We start from the raw sequence: 17,130 nt of genomic DNA, 5'->3' as shown, positions 1-17,130 counted from the left end.
ACCCTGAGGGTCTTCCCTCACACTTTGATTTAAATTGGGGCACAAAACTCGCGATTCAATCACCTGGAGAGAGTGGAACACAAGGGATTCTGATGGCTAACTTTGGTCTCTGTGGTAGTAATGGGCAATCATCCCAAGCCCACAATACCATAACACTTCTCACACCATTTAATTAGTTGGCAGAATAATCAATCGGAGTACAGCGTCTGAGTGAACAGATGGAATGAATTTGAAGTGCAAAAATGGGAAACATTTATTCGGCTAGTACAGCACACAAATGGTTGGAGAAGAGAAAGAACTTAATCTGCTTTTTCAAAGATTGGGATTTTAGGGAGTGATTTGTGTGGTTTCACAACAAAGGGAGACAGGAAAATACGAGGGATACAGAGTAACTGGAACCAAGGTATTTCTACAAGCACTGTCTGTTTACGGCCAGTATGAAGTAGTGTAAGCTGGCCCTGAGGTTGCTGGCACAATAATGGTGATCTGAGATCAACCAGTGGACATAGAAAAGGATCACTGGGATGTCAAAATTTGACTACACTCATTCTGCCTACTGATTGGCCGATTTTGATTACCAAGTTATTTCAGACTCTCCTGGTTAATACAAATATTTCAGACTCTCCTGGTTCAAGCAAATTGAGGTGACTAGTAAACTCATTACTGTTCCATTTCTGCACTACAAACTTTAGCTTTGGAATTCGATTAAAACTGAATTCATCCAACTTTTGAGGAACAAAAAAAAAAATCCCTGTTGCCAAGTCGTTTCTTAACTTAGCTTTCCCTCTTCATCCCTTGCTATCTTCAGATTGCTTTGCCTAGACCTTTATCAGTTGCTAAATCCGAATGGAAAAAAAAAAAAGAAACTTGGCACTTTTAAGGAGAGATACATTCTATGATTCTGTTTAGGTGTAGGGTTGCTCAGGACCCTAAGATACCGACATGCTGGATCCTGCCAGAATGAATTCAACCCAAGCGTTCTTTCAGCCAGAGAAAAACAAAGTTTCTTTAAGATTCACCATACTGGGTAGACTTTTAAGGAATCTGAGCATTTGTCACACTTCTATTGATTGACAAGTGGGCCAGCTTGAATCTCAGCACGTTCACAGAAGAAAGATGGCTCTAATATGCACAGAGACTGTGGGAGGGGTCTAAGGGTGGCCAACGAGTCTGAGGTGACGTGAGGTGGGGTTTAGGAAGAGTCTTTATGGGAACAGATAACGGAGGTCTAGGCTACGTTAAGGGTAACAGATTTGGGACTTTAAAGCCAAATCAAGTGGGAAGATTCAAAGAGAGTTCAAGGAGGTTCGCAGAGCCTGTACCCCATCAATTCCCCCTCCAAAACTGTAAACTCCTAGTTTTGTCCTGCTTTTCCACTTCCCCCAACTAGAAAATATGCGCCACATCCTAAAGACAAAATGCATAGAAAAACATACAAAAATAAAAGTTAAGGTAAGGCCAACTACCTTGGTGGTGACCAAGAAGTAGAAATTGAGGGGATGCACATCACTTGAGGAATGCCTGAACAACTTATAGTGTATGAATATAGGGGAATACTATTTTGCTATAAGCAAAGACAGTCAGACTTCTGAAAAAAAATTGGACTTGTATGAACTGATGCTGAGTGAAGTGAACAGACCCAGGAGAAGATTACACACGGTAACAGTCACAGTGTGTAAGAACTGTTTTTGGTATTTAGCCCTTCACAGCAATGCAAAGACCTAACACCCTTCCGAAAGACGCATGATGCAAAATACCATCCACATCCAGAGAATGAACTATGGGGTTGGAAGGAAGAATGAAGTATTTTCTCCTTTGTTGTGTTTCGTTTTTCTCAAGATTTCTCCCATTCATTTAAATTCTTCTATGCAACATCACTAATGTGAAAATGTGTTTAATAAGAATGTCTGTGCAGAACCCATATAAGACTTCATGTTGTCTTGAGGAGAGAGCGGGACAAAATTTGGAACTTGTGGAAGCTATTGTTGAAAACTGAAAAAAATAAATTAATGAATTTGGAGAAAAAACTGAAGAAAAAAAAAGCCTACTTCCTTGGGAAAGCTTTCTACCCAGCTTTTGTACTTACCTGTCTGCCTCCTGCTGCTGCTCAGGGTTGACTTTTTTTTTCCTTCCACACCCATTCCTACATTTTGCATAGTTCCTGGGGGCACATCTCTGTCTGAAAACCCGAGGAGGGCTTTTCCTTCTTGGGCAAAATATTAGGCGTGCTTAATCCTAATCTGCTCCTCAAAATTCCTCCTTTTTATTAGAATTGGTACTCTCACAGCCTGCCTGTTTCATCAAATCCTCTTAGAAACCTGGGGTTCTCAATGAAACTTTTACCTGCAAGAAATTTTCTTTGGCCATGTCTGCATATTAAGTCTTTAAAAGTAACAAGAAGCCTGGAATGACCAATCTCCTATCCCAAAGTGGACTCCAAAATTTCTCAGGTGCTTCCCCACATCTCTGATGGATTACTCCCTGAACACCCCCAAAAGTCAATTTAAAAATAGAACTTCTTTTCAAAGTCCTCTGCGGTAGACGTTTTCATTTGCTAGCTTTCTGTCCCTGTAGCCTGTTCCAAAGGACTCCATGTTAGTGAAAGTGAAAAATTAGAGATCTGAACCATTAAAAAGAGATAAATAGATATAAAACATACAGACTTTCCCTACATAAAACTTAATTATTAGCGAAATTACTAGTGAAAGGGAGAGTCAGATCATAGCCAGAGTCCTAACAAAAACTCTCCTCGAGGACCCAATACATGTATGGAAGTTTTTGGTAAGAATCCAGAGTGCAAGGCTTTGATCCTTCCTTGGTTGCAGTGACGGTGGCATTTAAAAAGATCCAAGAGACACCATTTCTGGAGGACTTAACAGTGTTGTTAATAATGCCAACATTTTAATAGAAACATGGTCCTTTGGCTGTCTCTCTTAAACCAAAGATGACCACAGTGGGTGGGCACACACACACACAACAACAACAACAACAATAACAACAACAACAACAACAACAACAACAACAACAACAACAACAACAACAACAACAACAACAACAACAACCACGTTACAAAGGGCAATAAATAATAGCTGCCCACCCCAAGAAAGTGCTCGAAGGAGCTGCTAAACCAAATGTCCACCATGAAAAAATCCCCGATCTGAATTTCAAATATTTGCCCTGTCAGAAAGGAGACACACGGAGGGAAACAAGGAGGGAGGAGAGATGGAGGAAGCAGAAAGAGGACTGGAGCCTAGGTGGAGAGCGAGGAAGGCCTGGAGATGGAGGAGAACTCGGAGTTTTCCGCCCCGGGGAAGCCATGGGAGCTGACAAGGGGAAGGCTCAGGACAGACAGGTGGACAGAGAGCCACCAGATGCATCCTTTCGATATTGCCACTGGAAACCTCTTTGTGACCTTGGCATTGCCAACGCGGAGGTAGACGACTGGGGAGGGAGGGGGCGAGGCCGCCGAGAAGGGGCGTAGTTTGAAGCTGCCACACAGGAGGACTGGGAGCTCCAGCCCCGCCGCTAGCGTCTCTCGCCCTGAGCAGACGCAGTCGGAGGGCTACTCCAGAGCTGTTTCTCCCTCCCCAGTGAGGGGGCGGGGTCGAGAGGCTGTTGCGCAAACTCCCGTCCTATCCCAGTCTCCAGGGTGGCCGCCCAGACCCCAGATGTCACTTGCGGGGGGAGATGCCACTGCAGATTGGGATCTGGGCCTTGCTGCTGCCGGGCAATTCGGGCTGAGTGGTGAGGGCACCCCGCTGCACGGGCTCGCGTGGTAGTGAGGGGGAGGGGGTGTGCGGGGCGGAGGGGGTGTGCGGAACGGAGGGAGGTGGGGAACGGAGCCCCGGAACGGAGGCTGAGCATCCATGCCCGTTGCCGCCGACCCTGCTGGCTTCCTTGGGGCCCACAGTTGCGCAGCTGCGGCTCTCGGCGGGTGGGGTGCCTGGGGATAGGGGCTTCCACCTTGGCCCTGTCTGCCAAACTAGAACAGGGAGTGGGGCCTGTGCCGGAGCTCTAAGGGAAAAAGAGGAGCTCTCCAGGGCTGCAGGGAGGCACCCTCGGGTTGAGCTTCCTTGGGGAGGAGGAGGGGGAAGGGGAGAAGCGCTAGAAGGTCCTCCCATCCACGCAGGTTTCTTCTGTCACTGAACCAATGGCTGAGAGGAAAGAGGATCACATCCCCCCAGCTGCAGAGGGGCAGCCAAGTGCAAGGCCAGGGCCGCAGGGCGAGGCGAATGAGGACAAGGAGAGGGTCCTCTTCCAGACTGTTTCTCAGGGAGCTGCTGCTGCTTCTCATTGGGCCTCAGTGGAAGCCGGCATCATTGAGAGTATCCAGCTGGAGAACTTTATGTGCCATGCCAAGCTGGGGCCAGTGAAATTTGGGTCCGGTGTCAACTTTGTGGTGGGACAGAAGGGCAAGAGTGCATTGCTGACAGCTCTAGTGGTTGGTCTGGGTGGACAAGCGTTAGGATCATCTTTGAGAGAGTTTGTGAAAGATGGAGAGCTTTCAGCCAACATCTCCATCACATTGCACAACAGAGGGGAAGATGCTTTCAAATCTGACCTGTATGGGGACTCCATAACGGTGCAGCAATGCATCAGTGTAAATGGTTCTGCAAGTTACAAACTAAAGGACCACGCAGGCAGCCTGGTTTGTTCTAAGAAAGCAGAGCTTAGGGCCATTCTTGATCATTTTAACATACGGGTAGATAATCCACTGTCTATTTTACAGCAGGAGATGGGCAGGCAGTTATTGCATACCAGAAATGATGGTGACAGATACAAATTCTTTCTGAAAGTGACCCAACTTCAACAGATGAATGACGATTACTTACACACTTTGGAGAGAAAGGCCTGGACTCAGAATCAGATAGAACAAGGAGAAGCCCAGCTCTGGGAACTAAACTGTCAGGTCAGAGAGATAGAAGAGCGCTTCCAGAGTATGGTTGCCTCAAGGAAGAGAATAGGGCAATTGAAAGTAGAGATAGCCTGGGCAGTAGTGAATGAATCTGAAAGACAAATTGCAGATATGATAGCTAATATAAATACTGGAGATCAGCACACTATCACATTAAATCAGGAATTGGAGACCTGTCGGGACAAATTTAATGAAGCATCCAAGAAGTTTAAAGACATTCAGGACAACTTGCACCAACTGAACAAAGAAGCCTCTGCATTAGAGACCCAATGTGTTCAGGCAAAAGAAGATGTAAATAGAAAAGAAAAGGCTTGTAAGAGAGTTGAAGTTTTATATAATGCTTCCCAAAATGAATTGAAAGGGTTAGGAGGCAAGACCAAACAATACTGCAACCAAATTGAAGACCTAAAAAACAATATAGAGCAAGAAAAGTTTGAAAAACAGGAACAACTTTTCACGTTGAGGGAAAAAATAAAGAACTTTCAGGATGAAGAAGAATCACTTGTTCAAGCGATGGGACACCTTCAGCAAGCTATCCAAAAAGACAATGAAGAACGGTCTCGACTTAGGGAAGAAGTATCCAATATACAACAAATACTGAACAACGAGCAGCAACAGCTAAACCGACTAAACGACTGTAAAACTGATCCGCTGAAACGATTTGAACCACAAATGACAGCCCTTCTTGAAGCAGTAGACAATGCCCATAGTCAAGGGAGCTTTGCTTGCAAACCCATAGGCCCACTGGGAGCTTACATTCGTCTCCGAGATCCGGAATTTGCTTTGGCTGTTGAGTCCTGCTTAAAGGGCCTTCTTCTTGCTTTTTGTTGTAACAGCCACCAAGATGAGGAAGTACTTCAGGGGCTAATGGAAAAGTTTTATCCACCAGGCTCTCCACGACCACAGATAATTGTGGCACCATTTCAGCGTGAGGTACATGATGTAACACATAAAGCAGCCTTTCACCCAGAGTTTCCAACAGTTCTGTCAGCTTTAGAAATAAGGGAGGCAGTGGTGGCCAACGCTTTGATTGACGTGAGGGGCATAGAGTCAGTGCTGCTCATCAAAAATAACGCTTTGGCTCGTCGAGTAATGCAGGCTCAGAGGCCGCCCAAGAACTGTAGTGAAGTTTTCACTGCTGATGGTGACCAAGTGTTTGAGAGACGCTATTACTCATGTGAAAAATTGAGACCTACATACTTGATTGATGTGGAAATAGAAATAAGTCATTTGGAGAAAGAAATTGGAAATAAAATGGCACAGTTGTCTGTATATCAGCAACATGCATGTATACTTGAAAATGATATCAGAAAGAATCAAGAAATTTTGAAGGATCATGATATACATTTAAAAGAAATCAAGATGAGAGTTAAAAAAATCAATATAGAAATAAGAGATCTGGAGAAGGAAGAAAACCAAGCAGGAGATATCTCCATTTTGGAGAAAGAAGCTCAAGAAATTAAAAAGCAGATTAATGTGGTTAAAAAAAAGGTGAAAATGAGGAAGAAAGAGATGAAAAATTTAAGAAAACAGAAAAGGAATGCTGAACAGAGACACGAAAACATTAAGATAGCAATGTGCCAAGTTTCAGAATCAACAGAATCTCTGAAGCAAGAACTACAGAAGGCCAATTTAGAAATGGATACTGAAAAGCAATGCATGCTGCATTGTCAAGATAGGCTTAAACAACACCTGGATTCTCTCCAAGTGACAAAGGACGAGTTGTCTACGAAGGAGAGGAATCTGGAGATAGAGCTTGCCCAAGCCAGGTATCTCTGCCCAGAGCGAAAAGATATTAAGGAAAGCCCCTCTTTCCTTGAAAAAATACTTAGTGCGTTAAAGCTGAAGATAGCATCAGAAAACAAAATTTATGGAAGCAGAGAAGAAATAATACAGCAGTACCAAGAAGTAAAAGACAGACATCAGGGTCTAGATGTTAAAGTGAAGAATTTGAAAGAGTGTGTTAAATCACTGGATCAAGCATCAAAACAAAAATATCAACTATGCCAGCAATTTAGAAGAAGTTTTGCTCTACGATGCAAGTTATACTTTGACAACTTACTATCGCAGTGGGCCTACTCCGGCAAAATGAGCTTTGATCACAAAAATGAAACGCTTTCTATAAGAGTCCAGCCCAAGGAAGGAAATAAAGCTGCTTCTGGTGACATACAATTCCTAGCAGGGAGTGAAAACTCTTTTGAAAACTTTGTTTTCATTCTTTCTTTATGGTCCATCACAGAATCTCCTTTCAGATGCCTGGATGCATTTGATATCTACATGGACCCTGTCAGTAGAAGAGTTGCCATGAACATGATCCTCAAGATTGCACATTCCCAGAAATATCAACAGTTCATCCTGCTCACTCCACAAAACCTAGGTGTTCTTCCCATAAATCCTCTGACTAGAATACTCATATTGCCAGATGCAGCAAGTGGCCAGAGAACCCTGCCTCTCCAACCAATTAGGCAAGAGGAAGAAGACTGAAGCTGATTTATAATTTTTACAAGTAAGTTTTTATTGATATTTCCTGTTTTCTGTCTGCATCACCATAGTATTCCATGTATACTTCCTTGTCACTTCTCAAAGAAGCTTCCCATATGAGAAATAGTATTTTTTATAGAGGAAAAAGAAGAAAAAAGTTAGCACAACTGATTGATGCATATATGCGAAAAGATAGGTAATGTTTAGTACCTACAGACTTTCCACCTCCATGAAGGGCTATCTCTTCATTTGAGTCCCACTTTCTTTGTATAATTTTGATTTGTGTGTGTGTTCTTTCTATTTACATTGCTGTAGTTGCTGCACATATTGCTTTTTCTTACATCACTCTGCACATCGTTTCTTACAGCATAGTCATATTCTGTTACATTCGGGCATTCCCCGATTGATGGACATCTACTTTGTTTCCAGTTGTCAGAAATCATAAAAAAATGTTGCTGTAAGTATTTTGCAGTATGTGGGGACAGTTTTTTCTTCTCGAAGGCTTCCTTGAGAAATAAGCTCTGTAATTGAGTCTCTGGTTCAAAAGATATGGACATTTTAGTAACTTTATTTGCATGATTCCAAATTCCTTTGGAGAATGGCTGTACCATTTCACTATTCTGAAAATGTATTACTGTGCCTGTCTTTCACGGCATCTGTGACATTGACTTTTTCCACGTTTTGTCATTTTTGCCATTTTGCAAAGTGGGAGGTGAAACGCAATGGTTGTTTCAGTTGCATTTCTCCTTTATTAGTCATTTGCAGCATTTTCACGCAGTTGTGAACTCTTTGGAGTTCTTTGTACAGCTGCTCAAATCCTTTAAGCATTCACCTGTTGAGAAATGGAAATATGATATTTTAGATACTTAACTCTGATCAGAGAAATTTGCTATACATTATCTTCTGCATTTGACCACTTCCCTTCTTATCTTAGAAGCATTAATTTTGTCTGTGCAGAAGCTTTTCAATTTCAAGTTCTTTCTTCAGCTGCAAACACAGTATTATGTTCTTTTCTGTTATTTTACTGCATTTTTTTGGAAACTTCCCTGTGTCCATGTTCTCCCACTCTTCCAGATGCTAGATGACACAGAGGTACCACTTCCCCCTCAAGCATCACCACCCTGCCGCCCCAGCATATGTGGCCATTTGAAGTACAAAATTCCTGGGCCTTCTGTAATGTAAAATGCTGATCTCCCTTCACCCATAAGAGTATTCATCAGTTGAACCCCATCTCACTTCCAAATTAAGGGCTCCTTCCTTTCCCCTTCCTTTTCCTTTCCAGTCTTTCTCCCCTCCTCCTCACACCTTCTCTTTCTGAGATCATAGATGTCACCTTCCACTCATTTCTAGCCCTTGATTTGACCCTGAGGTATCACTGTTCTCTTACCCTTGACCTCCTCTCCCTTTTTGTGTACCTTCCCATATTGTAACCTAGTCACACCAAAGAAGCATTTACCTGATGGCAAGGTGTTGTCAAAGTTCTGTCCATAATGCTCCCATAAGCATCTTCATTGTTACCTCTACCAAATTTCCACTTCACCTCTGTCTCCTTTGACACATTGAGAAAAAGTCTTGCTAATCTCCCTGTTTTCCCTGAGTTGCTGTTAATATCTTGGCCTGACGCATTTATTCACTCCTGTATTTCTGCTGCTTAGGGTGTTCGTGGTAAATAATTTCTTCAGTTCTGATTTTCTTTCTCAAAATGTTTCCTATTCCTTGTTCTTCTCCTTGTTTACCTTTGCCTTTTTCTTTCTTGATTTCTCTGGTTAAGCTGAGATTTACAGTGTAAGGTAACTGTCCTACACAGAACCGCATCCTCAGTTCCATTAGGTTTCAAAGCACAGTACATTATTCCATTGGTTTGTCGGTTTTCTATTGGACACAGAATAGTTTTGTGATCTTTGAATGCTCTTTCCCTTGTATTTAAAGGTACTTTTTCTGATGACTTGCAGAACTTCTTATTCCTGAATTAAATGAATTTTAACCATTATATAATTATCTTCTGGAAGCACTCTGTGAATTCTTTCATCTGGAATTTTCATGTTCTGTGTTCAGAAGCTCTGGACATTTCTATGATTTCCTTCATTGTGGTTGTAAGACTTTCTGTCCTGTTGCATTTTTTGGGGAGACCTATGATCCTTATATTGTCACTGCACATCCTGCCTAGAAATCCATATTTTGCTGGCACAATGATCATATTTGTATTTAATGTTGTTTTGGACTCTTCTTTTTCTAGGTTGCCCGCTTCTGTGTATTTACATTCTTAATTTATTTTCATCTCTTTTGTTTCTTTGGTAAGGCTTGTTATTCATTGCACCTTCAGCTTTTCTATTCCATTCACTGAGAAGGCTCTGGAGGAGAAGTGAGGCTGGTGACCTAGCACAGCCCTCCTTCACTCAAAACAAAGTTACATGCAAGTCATGTCATCTTTTCTCTGATGGCATGGTTTTCTTCAGCAACGAAGGATGAACACAATCCTGTGAGTAGATGCATCTGCTTGAATGGGGACCCAGCTAGCTGAGTAACTCACCTCCTCCTCTCCTGTCTGTCTCCTCCTCCCCAACCTTCTCCTCTACAAGGGAAGGGAAATTTGAATTGCCAAAAGATGCCTAGTTGACTTGAGTTTTACTGACTAGTTTCTTTTCCTTCCCTTCCCTTCCCTTCTCTTCCCTTCCTTTCTCTTTCTTTCCCTTACTTCCATGTCCTGTCTTTTCCTTTCCAAAATTCTTAAACTTCCTGCACTATGAAGCTGGGATGCCAACATGTCCCAGCCTAAGGGCTCTTCTTGACACTGCTAGCTTTACAGTGATTATCTGCACTTACTGTTGCTGTTTCTCTCCCAGCCTGATGTCTTTTTTTTTTACTTGGCCTCATTAAAGGGGTCATGCCCTCGCTAGTTCATAAACAGGCCTACTGAATGGACAGGTGTTACCTCACCCTAAGTGAGTACCTGAAAAGGCTTTGGCCTAAAGGGAAAAAGGTCTCCCAGTGTATCCTGGGTCATCTCCAGTCATCCTGATGAATATCTGGTCACTGGATTCAGATGCTTCTGGAGGAGAAGTGAGGCTGGTGACCTGCACAGCCCTCACTCACTCAAAACGAAGTCATCTGTAAGTCATGTCATCATTTCTCTGATGACGTGGTCTTCCTTGTCAAAAAAGGATGAACACAGCAACAATTCCATTAATTATTTTGCTGTTGCAGACATAAATCCTATTCCCATAATTCTCATTTCTCATGTGAGCCACTGAGGAATAGAATGTTGTGGTTCCATGTTCTCAAATTCCACAGAGTTTTCTGTCTTATCAAGTGCTAAATCGTTTTCCGTTTTGTTTCTTCACTATTTGTTCATGAATTGGTGCCTGAACTTGTTTAATAGATATGAAGGCCATATTTCCTTGTGTTGTTATCGCTTTTCCTTTTGATTTAACTGTTTACGTTGAAATTCTTTGAGTTTTCTTCTTCCCAGTATCTGTGAAACTTCCATTACTTTTTACTCGTCATTTTTCTAATCCCTCATTTCCTGACTCCCTAGCCTCTGATTGTAGTTCCTCAGGGGATGGGTCTCAAAGCCTCTCAGCTTCCTTCCATGCTGCCAATTCATTGTTCACTAAACTACGTCTCTGCGTCCAAATGACTTTTGGATGATCAGACCTGGTCCCAATTAGTTGCTGTGGTGAAATGTTGTGATACTATGTGAAGTGCTGAAAACCCCTCACATGTCCATTTCCTGTCTTCCTGACGTGTGCCACTCTCTGTTTTTCAGGTCTCTGGCCTGCCACAGGCAGCTTAGAACTTACTTTCCTCAGCATCTGCGGTACAGAACTTTGCAGAGCAGGTTCTTCTAGGTTGCTACCACTGACTGGCTTTTTTATTCTTGAAGGACTCTAATCAAGCTGTCTATGAAGGACTGAAGGAACTTTCACAGGCTGGAGCTAGGCACTCCATGACATTAAAAAGGGGAGGGGAAATCAGGGTTTGGGAGGTGAACTTTGATATGAGTCTGTGTGATGTACTTGTTTCTACTAATGCAGCCCCACCTCTACTTGCATGCGATGTACAGAAAGTGACCTTGATGGATATTCTAATGTGATTGTGTTGTTTATTTATAATGCGGTTTTCTGTGTGTATACATGTATAATTTTCTCCAAGTATCTGCAGTCATAAATATTTCAATGTGTTGAAGGAATAATATTTAATAAATGTCTTTCAGAAATTAAAAAAAAATACTTTGTTCCCCCAAGTGGTAGAAGTGGTAGAATAATAAAACTAAACCTTGAAAGGTGAAAAGAACCTTAGAATATATTTCCTGTATTGTATTGTTTTGAAAAATTCGAGTGTTCATAGGTGTAATCCGATTTTAAATCATCCTTCATAAACTCGTCTCTCTTAGGGAAATTTATATAACCGGGCTTTGCCCATGTCCAGATCACTTAACAAGTAGGCTTCCTCTTGGGAGGAGCTAAGGGTGAGCTTCTGGGAGAAAACATTCTATTTACCCACACTACATGTGTTGGAGCAGCCTCTTCTCACTGACTCTGTTGCTAAAATAGGTTGAGTCCAGATAAGGACAATCTTACTTTAATTCTCTTTACTTACTCCTCCTTACTTAAATTTCCAGGAGTCCTGTTCCCTCTATGAATTGTGTCTTAACTCCCTCTATGAATGTTCCCATGCAAATGTATCCCCATGCCAATACATGTAAGGCCTTTACTCACCTGCCCCACACTGGCATCTGCCTTTTCTTTTGTCTTTCTTTCTTCGTATACATAAACAAAAAAAAACCCAGCAAATTTTGAATTTGGGGGACCTATTTCACCTTCCTATCCTGACTCTTGGGGAGCCAAATTCTCTGTCACTTCACTGCTTAACTAGCCCACTGGAGTGGGGTTGGGGGGTTAACTCTAACCTTCTTTCAGGAACAGCCTGAATGCCAGCTAGTGCTGAGGGGGCAGGCCCTCCCAAATTTAGAGTGAAAATTGAATAAACACCCCTCCTCCCAAAAAATCAACAATCTCCTGACTGTTGCTTGCCATGTGTTGAAAGAACCATTCTTCTTTTCTGCTTTGTGAACGTTGACTTTGTAATGCTTGTACTATCAAATATCTATTGAATATGCTGGAGCTTCCTTTTTTCACAGGGTAACGAGACAATGATACAGACAATTAAAGAACCAATCAATCAGGAAGACTTCTGATGCCTAGGGCTGCTTAATATACCAGTGATCCTTTGTGAAGTAAGCTTTAGCTGAACTCAGAGATGCCTGCAACTGCTGAAACCAGTCTTGACCAGCTCAGAGAGAAAAGAAAACCTCTTGGTTTCTAAAGAGCAGAAAAGATCCTGCTTCCTGATTTATCATATTTAGAGACATCTTATCATTGGACATCCCCGCTTCCTGCCTGACTTCCTAATTTATTATGCTGCTTCCTTAATCCTGACTTAGCTATTAATACCTCTAAAAGTCCTAAATAGCTCAAATATGTATAAATCCTTTCACACTACCCTTCAAGAAGATGAGAACAGTGACTCATTGTGGATTATTCCAAGATTTTCACAAGGTGATTTTTCACAAGTTATGCTGAAGTTGTCTTAATTTTTTGTTCTTCATATGTTTAATATGTATGTCTATATATTGTTAAAGCAAGAGTCATTTTGCATAATGGATGGAAAAAAGTCAATAAACATCAAACCACAAGAGTTGGTTCTCATTGCTGGAGGAAGGCTGCTCTATTCGACCTGAGCACAGAATCATTGAAAGATTTCTACTTTAAAAGTGAAAGCAAATCAGCCAGCTTTGGCTTGCTGCTCATAACAGGGGATGGAATGTCTTGGGGGTCATGGTCACCAGAAGTCTACACTTCTTCCAAGGCCGCTCTTTGGTCATCCTCCAGGGTTTGTTATGAGACAAAACGGCCAAAGTCAAAATTCCTTTTATCTCTGTTGCTTCTGCACTAGGAGACCTGTACCAGGACCAGCAAGGTAGGAGGCTAATCATATGATAAAAAGTCAGAAAAGTCCTTCTCTACCCACCTGTGAGTCAGTTTTTTAATGTTTCAGTGTGGTGAAAAGAGAAGAATATTTTTGTGGGGATTTCTTATAAATGCTGTGTAAGTTTTCATTTCTTTTCCTAACTCAGCACCTTGATATAACCTATTGACTCTAAATTGGGTCTTTGGGTCATATACAGTCTTTCCCCTTTTCAAGTCCTCAGACAAATCAAAGCCTTGAGTTAAGGAATAAAGAAAGCATCTTTAATTGAGAAAGCAGGGTAGCAAATATGCCACCCTAGGGGATTTTCCCAACCAAAGGGACACATGAAAAAGTTTTTATATCTTTAGGAGGAGGAGAGAGTATGAGGTGACTATTTTATTTATAAGGATTTATTTAACAGGGTGACAGAAAGTTGTTAATATAGTGTCAGAAATTGTTAACATGAAATGTAATATGGACTGCACCTCCCTTAAATGATCCTTGTAATATCAGAATTTCAGTGATGTTCTTACATTCCTACTCTTAAAATGTTTACTCTTGATTGGGTTGAACTGAACCAAAACTTATGTACCCCAGCACCAGGATTATGCCTTGTGGGGAGGCCGGATCAAGCTGTATAATGGATTCTGGTGTCCTTCGCCCCTTCCCCTGAGATTCACACACACACACACACACACACACACACACACACAGACACACACACACACACATACACAGACACACAGAGAGAGGCAGAGACAGAGAGAGAGAGAGACAGACACAGAAAGAGAGAGAGAGAGAGAGAGAGAGAGAGAGAGAGAGAGAGAGAGAGAGAGAGAGAGAGAGAGAGAGAGGAAAGAATCTACATTGAAATAATTGAAGCTCAAGGAGATGGTTAGAGAACAGTAGTGTGTAATGGTAGAATCAGAGAAAAGAAGACGATCCAGAGGGTCCAGGAAAGAGCCTTGGGAGGCTTTGGAGACAGACAGTGGATTGAATCTGATGGGTATGAAAGCTTTTGTGGAGCACGGTTGACAATCAGAAAGAAGAAACAACCCCCCCTCAAAAACACACGAAAATTTCTACCTACTTTCGTTTACATGGAAACATTACATGTTAGGAAAGGAAAAAAGAGGTGGAAAATCTGCCTCAGACATTGTGAAGGTTGACCTAACTGTATTCACAAGGAGAGATGGTGCTGTGTAGAGAACCTTTGATGGGAGATATATTTTGGTGTGTGTGTGTGTGTGTGTGTGTGTGTGTGTGTTGTGTCTGTGTCTGTGGTATGACAACCCATTCTATTTTCTTTCCTTAAGAATCATGCCTTAAACTCAAATCACTCTGGCTCAATTCAGTTCTCCAACAATGGATCCCAGTTCAAGCCTCACTTAGTGGTCATTCTATGGTCCCTGACGCCTCTTAGTGAGTGTAAACAGCAATTGTTTCTGTTTTGGCCAGAAACCCTGAGGGTCTTCCCCTCCCAGATTGACTATTTTTGAGTAGGTAAAGGAGGCCATTCTTTCCCTCACTTTCCTACCTAGCATTACTCACTGAATGGGTGCTGCCTCAGTCAAATTGAGACCTGGGAAGATTTTAACTTAAAAAGGCCAAGGTTTACCACTGCATTCAGGACATTTTAAATGGTGAGTGCTTATTGATATCTTGTCACTGCACTCAGATAGCATCAGTGGAGAAAGAGAGACTGGTACCATTGCAAAACCTTCCCTCACTTTCTTCATTACAACTCATTTGTACATCATGGCATTACCTTGCTGAGGTCACAGTGGTTTTGCAGAATGAAGGAAAAACAGCAACAAAATGTCCAGTGATTTTGGACAACAAGGGAGAATGGTATTGGAATACATTCTGTAAACCAGCTTGAGCCTCCCTTGACCTGAAAAAGGTCGAAATCCTGGACTGGGCAATCAGGAAAACCACATCTTGGCTTGCTCTGAGTTAATATATCATAACGCTTTGCATGAAACTCCAATGAATCCAAACTCCTCCTGCTGTATCAACATTCACAAGACAAGATGAAGCTGACCTGGAGCATTCTACTGTTTATGATATGGACCAGACACCTTGAACTGGACACTGTCTTGATTCATAGCATTTCTTTTTCCTTGCTTTTTTATGAGCACTGTTCTGTTGACATTCATATTTTATGAAATTTCCTTGTTTATGTCTTACAGAATGCCAGGCATCCTGGGGACATCCTCTTGTATTGTGGAAACCTTAATTTTTCTTTGAAATGGGCATCCTGAGTCAGCAAGGGAGTGGGAGGGCATTTCCTTGCTCTATGGGTATATAGTCTCCTTCAACTGTCCTCTCATTGAGCCCAGCAATCTGAGTCCCATGCATGCATGTTTCTCTAGCTCATAAGCAATGAACTGCACGCACACCACTTAATTTAGTTTGTCTCCTGTAAGATCAAACACTGAAAGCTGGCCTCTTTCCACTTATTTCTTTTACACCAAACTCTGAAGTTTGATCGTGTCCACCTGGAAGTTTGCTTAAAACAGGCAAACATCCTGGGTGGTATATAAATTTGTACTGCTTATTCCCTTAAAGCTAGCAAAGTAGGCTAACGTGTACATGGGCAGCCAGATTCTAATTCTTATGTTCAGATTAAAAATGAGAAACCTTAAATGCGTTTTAGAATGATTCCAACTCAGGATATCTGTCTCATTCAAATTTATGTTTAAGCATATATATGTTTAACCTTAGTATGAGCTTAACTGAATAAACACGGTAATATAAGAGAGTTGACAAAGTGTCACTTGAAAATACCACCCAAGATATCTGTATGTCCTTAACATGACATAACATAGTATACATCCATAAAATACTAAGACAAGAAAAACGCCATTATTCAAGATAGTGTCTTGGGTTAAGGCACCTCAGCCTTAATGGCAATAAACAGAGGAAAATGCTTAGTTCCATCTGGCCCTGTAGCTGTTGACAGAAGAACAGGCATTCTCTGGGTTTACCCAGAGAACAAAGAACATGCCTTTTAGACCTCAAGGCAGTCCTTTCATTATTTCAGGCTTTGGTCCTTGTTGGGGTTCAAATGATCTTAAATGATCATCAACACTTTGATGGAGTGAGGAGGATGGAACTGATGGAGTAGAGAGACGACCCCCCACACCAACAATACTAGGGACTTGAGCACCTCAGGATCTAATTTCCTGGAGTCTTAACTTTGGTGGAGGTAGGTAAGTCTCTCTCTTTTCCCAGCTTCCATTCTGGACTCTTACTTGCTTGATCAAAGTCCCCAATTCTCTCTGAACTAGCTCTGGGGAAAGGGGTCATATTGCTCTGCATTGGATAGGTCTTTTCTGTAATCAGGACTCTGCAGTTCAGTCCTTAAAACTCCCACCAAGTCGTGTCAGCAAGGGTGAGGTCCCTGAATTTAACCTCATTGAGACCTGTCCCTTTCAATCGGTAACCTTAGGGGTGTTCTGAGAAAAGTTTACAGGATTCACTTCCTATCTGCCCCTCTTTGCCCTTTTCTCAACTAGGAAAGGCATATAGGACCATTCCATTGCAGCCTTGATGCATACAGGGTCTGGATCTTGTATCCTTGCAAATTCCCCACCCCTTTCATTGTAGTAATAATAGACTATTTGTGATGAGGGTTTCAAGGAAACCCCTCTGGTTTTTCAGACTTCTCCTCTCCTTGTCATTCTAAGAATATTACTCTCTGCCAGGGTCTATGTTGTAAAAGTCTATGTCGTGTTCATGCTGTGAGCTAGATTCTGTTA

General features: G+C 42.0%; 1 pseudogene; it reads left to right on the top strand.

The window, feature by feature from the left end:
- Positions 1-3,569: 3,569 nt before the first annotated feature.
- LOC140516231 (structural maintenance of chromosomes protein 6 pseudogene) lies at positions 3,570-13,091 on the top strand (annotated as a pseudogene).
- The last annotated feature ends 4,039 nt before the right edge of the window (positions 13,092-17,130 follow it).

The sequence above is a fragment of the Notamacropus eugenii genome, chromosome X (assembly GCF_028372415.1).
Source record: "Notamacropus eugenii isolate mMacEug1 chromosome X, mMacEug1.pri_v2, whole genome shotgun sequence".
NCBI classification, from domain to species: Eukaryota; Metazoa; Chordata; class Mammalia; order Diprotodontia; family Macropodidae; genus Notamacropus; species Notamacropus eugenii.
Note: the sequence above shows the minus strand (reverse complement) of the source record. Positions and strands in the feature narration are given on the sequence as shown.